A 6,000-nucleotide genomic window follows, 5' to 3' on the forward strand; every position below is an offset into this window, starting at 1 on the left:
CCCCAGGAAAAGTTTTGTCACACACCAGGGCTGTAGTTAGCCATGAACCTTTAGTGAAATCAAGGTGTAGCTACTTAATTAAAGTCTGTGGTAGAGTATGCACATAGATGTGTGTGCTTCAGACACCATCCCCGCTGGCTACAGCCGCAGCTTGAGTCTGTTGTTCAGTTGACTGGGACTCCTACAGAATAAAGAGGGCCATGATGTGTACAGCTGCAGTGACAGATCACTGACCTCTTTCCACATACCAAGTTCATGTTGCTCTCCAAGGTGAATTCACCACAAAACCAGCAAGAACAAAACCACTCACTTACTTGTAAGTTAATAAGTAGCCTGACCCTGCCCTGACCTCCTTTCATGAACAGTTTTGCTTTACCCATAGGCTGGCAGGATTGTTTCCATACAAAAGTGCTAATTAATTTACATACTTTCAAATCAGTTATGTACTGTACTGAATGTATCAGTACTGTAATAAGCATCTAGCAATGTACATAGGAATAATCATGGATAAATGGAAATTATGAGGGCTATATGATTACCCTATTTACATATAACAATAATTCATGGTAAGGAAGAGACAAAGCCAAATGGCCCAAGTGTAAAACATTGCATCTACATCTGAGCTTTAAATTGCAAGCAGAAAATGTAGTCCATGTATAGTTTTCCTCAGACATTGTCTGCCTAATATGAATTTTTGATCTCCAAAATTATAAGAAAAGAAAATTGCTAAAAATCTATATGATGTCTAATGCAGTGTCCAATGTTCCTGCTCAATCTGTTCTCAGTCCTCATTCTTTTGTACTTACCAGTGTGGTTCTTCAGGGTTAGTGGCATGGTACTGTCTGGGTGGTATGCTCCTTTGGAAGTATCTCTAAGTTTAAAAGTCTGCACATACCTCACAGAGACTGGGAAAGCAGTAAGGCATATCCTAGGCCATGGACCTCCACTTAAAGCTTGACTACAACAAAAATATTCTCCATTTATGCTATTTCCCCTTCATCTTGGGTAAGGGAAGTGTAGCTGGTGCTGTTGCCAAGGCTCACACTCTTCCCCATAATTGAAGCCATATGTGGAGAACCTACACTTGACTTTCCCATGGCATTCACTTATTTCTCTTTCATTGTAACTCTGAAGTATGAGTAATGGGGAAAGATTGAGATGTATTTAAAGCCATAAAAGTTTCAGTGGCAAATGTTCCAGGATACAGATGGACTTCTCTTTATTTAGACCCAAAATAACTGTGGATAAGTCTGCAGCTGCCTAGGGCACAGATCCATAAGGGACAACTAAAATCTCATTGGAACCAATGGCATGTGTCACTATGAGTCAGAGTCCTGTATTGGCTCCTTAGATAATTGAAATATGCAGCCTTTGTACTCATGTAGAAAAAAATACTTGAGTGAATATTTTGCTATAGGACCAGAAAACTCAAGTTGGCTGATAGAATAAGGGTCCCACAAACCTCTCTGAGAACATCTGTCACCTAAGATCAGCCAATGCATACATCAAATACTAAATAACAAATCACTTTATGAAAAAAACCACTTAGAATTAAAACCTTCTATACATTTCCCAGAAGATTTTTGATTCAGAAAATAACAACTGCAAGTTGAAGAGAATATTAAAAATATTTTACAGTTACGAAAATTCATACTAACAGTCATATTTCAAATAATGGTTTGCAATAATGTCTATGTAGATTACCTCTGAACTTTGGTGAGTTGTAGTGGGTAGCTGTTTGAGCCATGCCCTGAAGTACCACGCCTAGTGAGGCAGCTGTAACTGTTACACCTGTCTATGACCTTGAGGTACCTGCCCCTGGGGTGGGGCCACTGAAGACCTTTAAGACTGGGGATGCATGTATCCTCTTGACTACCTTGTGGTTCTGGATGCTGAGATCTTGGACCAAGCCATTCAGTGTGGAATATAGCTCAGCTTTCCTGGATGCTATGATACATCTTCCACGGTTGTGAGTTTACCCCCAACTTTGATCATTAAATAGACTCCATTGATTATTCCCAATATTGGGCACCCAACGTGGAGCATGAACCCATGACCCTGAGATTAAGAGTTGCATGCTGTACTGACTGAGCTTTGCAGGGTAGTAATGAAGATTTAAGTAGAAGGATTATTTCTTTGGAATCTTCCAACTTATCACAAGAATTCAATCCATTAATAATAAGTGTACAACCAGAACTAATTCTATTGATAATAAATATGAATACTTAATAGATAAAACAATAAAACTCTCCAGAGCAAAGTTACCACTATTCAGATAATTTACAAGGAAGAAAGATTATCATTAATTGATAAACTAAGGTCTATGGAATCATGTGTTTGAGAAGAACATAAAAATTTGCATGATTCCATTAAATTTCTAGAATCCTTTTCAACAGAAGTTCAATCGCTGCAACAGACCCTAGGTGCTTGGATACAAGCTTGGGAAGAATCTCTCAGTAAAGATAACAAAGGAACTAACAGGCAGAAGGGCAAGACCATACAAGTCATAACATCACCAGATGGCTCTCAGACAATGGCCTATCCTGTCATCAGTGGTGAGAAGCCAGCAGATGATAGACATCCTGATCTATATATGGAACATATTTTGCAAACTATTCCTATGAGAGATTTAAAAAACATCAAGGAAGCAGTGGTCACCTATGGTATACACTCAACATATGTAAAGCAGATGGTAAATACATGGTCTTCTACAAATAGAATCATACCAGATGACTGGAACCAGTTAATCCAGCTGTTCTAGATATAGCCAGCAGTTACATGGAAAAGTTGGTTGAGAGAGGAAGCTAGGATCCCAGAAGAGCAAGGTAAATCAGAGGTTTTTGAGATCTCCCAAGATCAAATTCTTGGTGAAGGCCATTTTGCTGATAGAAATGTACAAGCTACTTTTGATGAGCATGCAATATCCCTATGTCATACGGCACCTTTAAATGATTGGGAAAAACATCAAGAACCAGGGAAACAAACGGAGCTATATACAAAAATTTCCCAAGGACAATAAGAACTATTTATTGATTTTTTTTTTACAAAGGCTGACCACAGCTATAAAAAAAAAAAAAAGCAGTATCAGACCAAGGGCTAAGACAAGTATTAACCAAGTCCTTGGTGTTTAATGATGGTAATGTAGAATGCAAAAGAATACTTATACCATTAAAGGTCAGTTCAGTACTTTTGGAGGAATGCATTCATTATACAAATGGTTTTGAGTCTCTTAACTATGGTAATGAGACTTGGATAGGAGGGGCAATTTCCAGAGGTAGAAGAAGGCCTCAAGGTACCAAATGATTTAACTATGGTACACCAGGTCATATGAGAAGAAATTGTATATAGGATGCTCCTAGAAGCAGTACTCCTTCTAGAAATAACCCAAATTGGAGACCCCAACATTCTGGATTATGCAGAAGATGTGGCAAAGACCAACATTGGACCAATGAATGCAGATCAACAATAGATATACAAGGCAAACCATTACCAGTGAGAAATGCCTCAGGGGGCCTCTTCCAGGCCCCAAATCGAACACAGTCCAAACATTGCTAGCCACTATGGAGGAAATTCCTCTCCAGGACAACTAAATAACCCAGTGTCTAAGGTCATAAATGTTACTGCACTAGATGATAGAATAGCTCTGATAGATGGATCACGAACTCCAAAAAGACCCCATAAAATAAATATTTTGGCAGACTTCCATAAACAAACAAAGACCAAAGGTTAGAGTATGAATTAATGGCATTGTTCTAGAGGGCCTGGTAGACACAGGTGCAGATGTGACTATAAACACACCAAAATCATGGCATTCGAATAGGCCTCTTCGAGATAAATGCCCAATTTCTAGGGATTTGGAACCCTATCTCAGGTAAAACAGAGTTCAAGATGGGTTGAATGCATAGGGCCAGAAGGACAGAGAGGAAGGTTGAAGCCATATGTGGTAAATGTAGTTGTGAATCTTTGGGGCCGAGATCTGTTACAACAGTGATAATAATAATAAACCCAGAATAAAATTCCTACAATCTCAGATATGGAATACAGACCAATTCATGTTTCTAGGAATAACTTTATAAGATACTATAAAAAAAAAAAAAAAAAAAAAAAAAAAAAAAAAAAAAAAAAAAAAAAAAAAACAGCCACCAACCATTCAGGCTGTACATAAACAAGGAACAACAGCTATTGAACTATGAGAAGTACCAACAGCCCTACCTTTAAAATGGCTAAGTGATAAACCTGTCTGGGTTGGACAATGGCTTCTAACAAAAGAGAAACTATAAGCTTTAGAACAGCTGGTTCAAAAGCAGTTAAATGTTCAACACATTGAAGAATCTACAAGCCCTTGGAATTCTCCTATATTTGTTATTAGAAGCCTGGTAACTGGAGAATGCTAACTGACCTGAGAGCCATTAATAAAGTAACCCAGCCCATGGGCTTCCTACAGAATGGGATGTGCTTGCCCTCTCTGTTACAAAAGAATGGCCTATTATAAGCAAAGAATGGCCTATTATAGTTATTGACTTAGAAGACTGTTTCTTTACCATACCTTTACAAGAAAAGGATAGAGAAAATTTTGCCTTCTTAGTACCTAATTATAATAATTCCCAGCCAGTTAAGAGATATCAATGGAAGGTCTTCCCATAGGGAATGTTAAATAATCCTGCACCAATATTTTGTGGGAAAACCACTGGAAATAATTCATGTGAAATTTCAACAATCTATAATTTATCTTATATGGATGATATCGTATTAGCTGATTCAAAGTTAAGTACCTTAGAAAGCATGTTTGAACAAATAAAGAAAGTTTTGCCTTGCTGGGAACTACAAATTCCTTCTGAAAAGATACAAAGAGAAAATTCTATTAATTATTTAGGGTATAAGATAGATCTCCAAAAAATTAGACCCCAAAAGGTACAGCTCAGGAAAGATTGATTGCTGACTCTTAATGGTTTTCAAAAATTAATATGAAGCATTTCCAACTTATAGGCTATCATTGAAATACCCAAAGACGGACCAGTAAATTTGGCTAATACCCTAAAAGGGGACAAGGACTCAAATAGTCCAAGAGAATTATCAGCTGAAGTTGAAAAGGAACTAGCTCTAGTAGAAAAGAAAATATGAAAAGCACATGTGGATTTTGTGAATCCAGAACTTAACTGCATTCTGGTTATACTCCCCTCTAGGCAATCCCCCATAGGGATTTTGATGCAGAGGGAAGGTATTATATTGGAATGGATATTTCTATGATGTAAATGAAGTAAGAAATTTAAAACTTATGTGGAAAAGATCTCTGATTTGATTCTAAAAGGAAAGTTAAGATGTTCTCAATTGACAGGAATGGACCCAGCAGAAATTTCAGTACCTTTAACTAATGAAGAGATTTCCTCTTTATGGAAAGATAATGAATACTCGCAAAGAGCCTGCAGTAATTTTTTGGGAGAGATTAACAATTGTTATCTCAAAAGCAAGAAAATAGAATTCACCTCTTGCCACATTGTATACTTATTAAGGGAACTATTTGCAAGGACATTGGGAAACAAAAAGAGGCAGCTTTTTGCCACCAAGAGATGCAGAATTTGCTTTTGGGGGACGGGCCAGGTCAATAGTACAGTGTAGTGCATAGTCCTTAAGAGTATCGTATGCAAGCTCTGTGTGCCACCTACCATTAGCTCAAATTGAAGCTTGTGTCGTGTTTAAGAACACACAAAGAGAAATATCAGTGAGTTGTTGAATATGAATTTTCCCCTATTTGTTGATTTAAATCCTTTTCCAGGTAACGATCGGAACAGTAGCTGAAGGAGCAGGCCCTGCTCTTCTCCAGGTTCGTTCGGAGCCTTCTTCAAAGAGCCTGCCAGTCAGATAGATACACTTACATTGATGCAATTTTTAATAGCAAAAATGAAATTGTGTTGAAGGCCTAAAGTTGAGGAGTTGTATTACTCTAAGGTCTTTGCAGTTTGCTTTTTTTGTCTTTGAACTACAGTTTTATAATGGTACTTT

Source organism: Peromyscus maniculatus, chromosome 2, assembly GCF_049852395.1.
Source record: "Peromyscus maniculatus bairdii isolate BWxNUB_F1_BW_parent chromosome 2, HU_Pman_BW_mat_3.1, whole genome shotgun sequence".
NCBI lineage: Eukaryota > Metazoa > Chordata > Mammalia > Rodentia > Cricetidae > Peromyscus > Peromyscus maniculatus.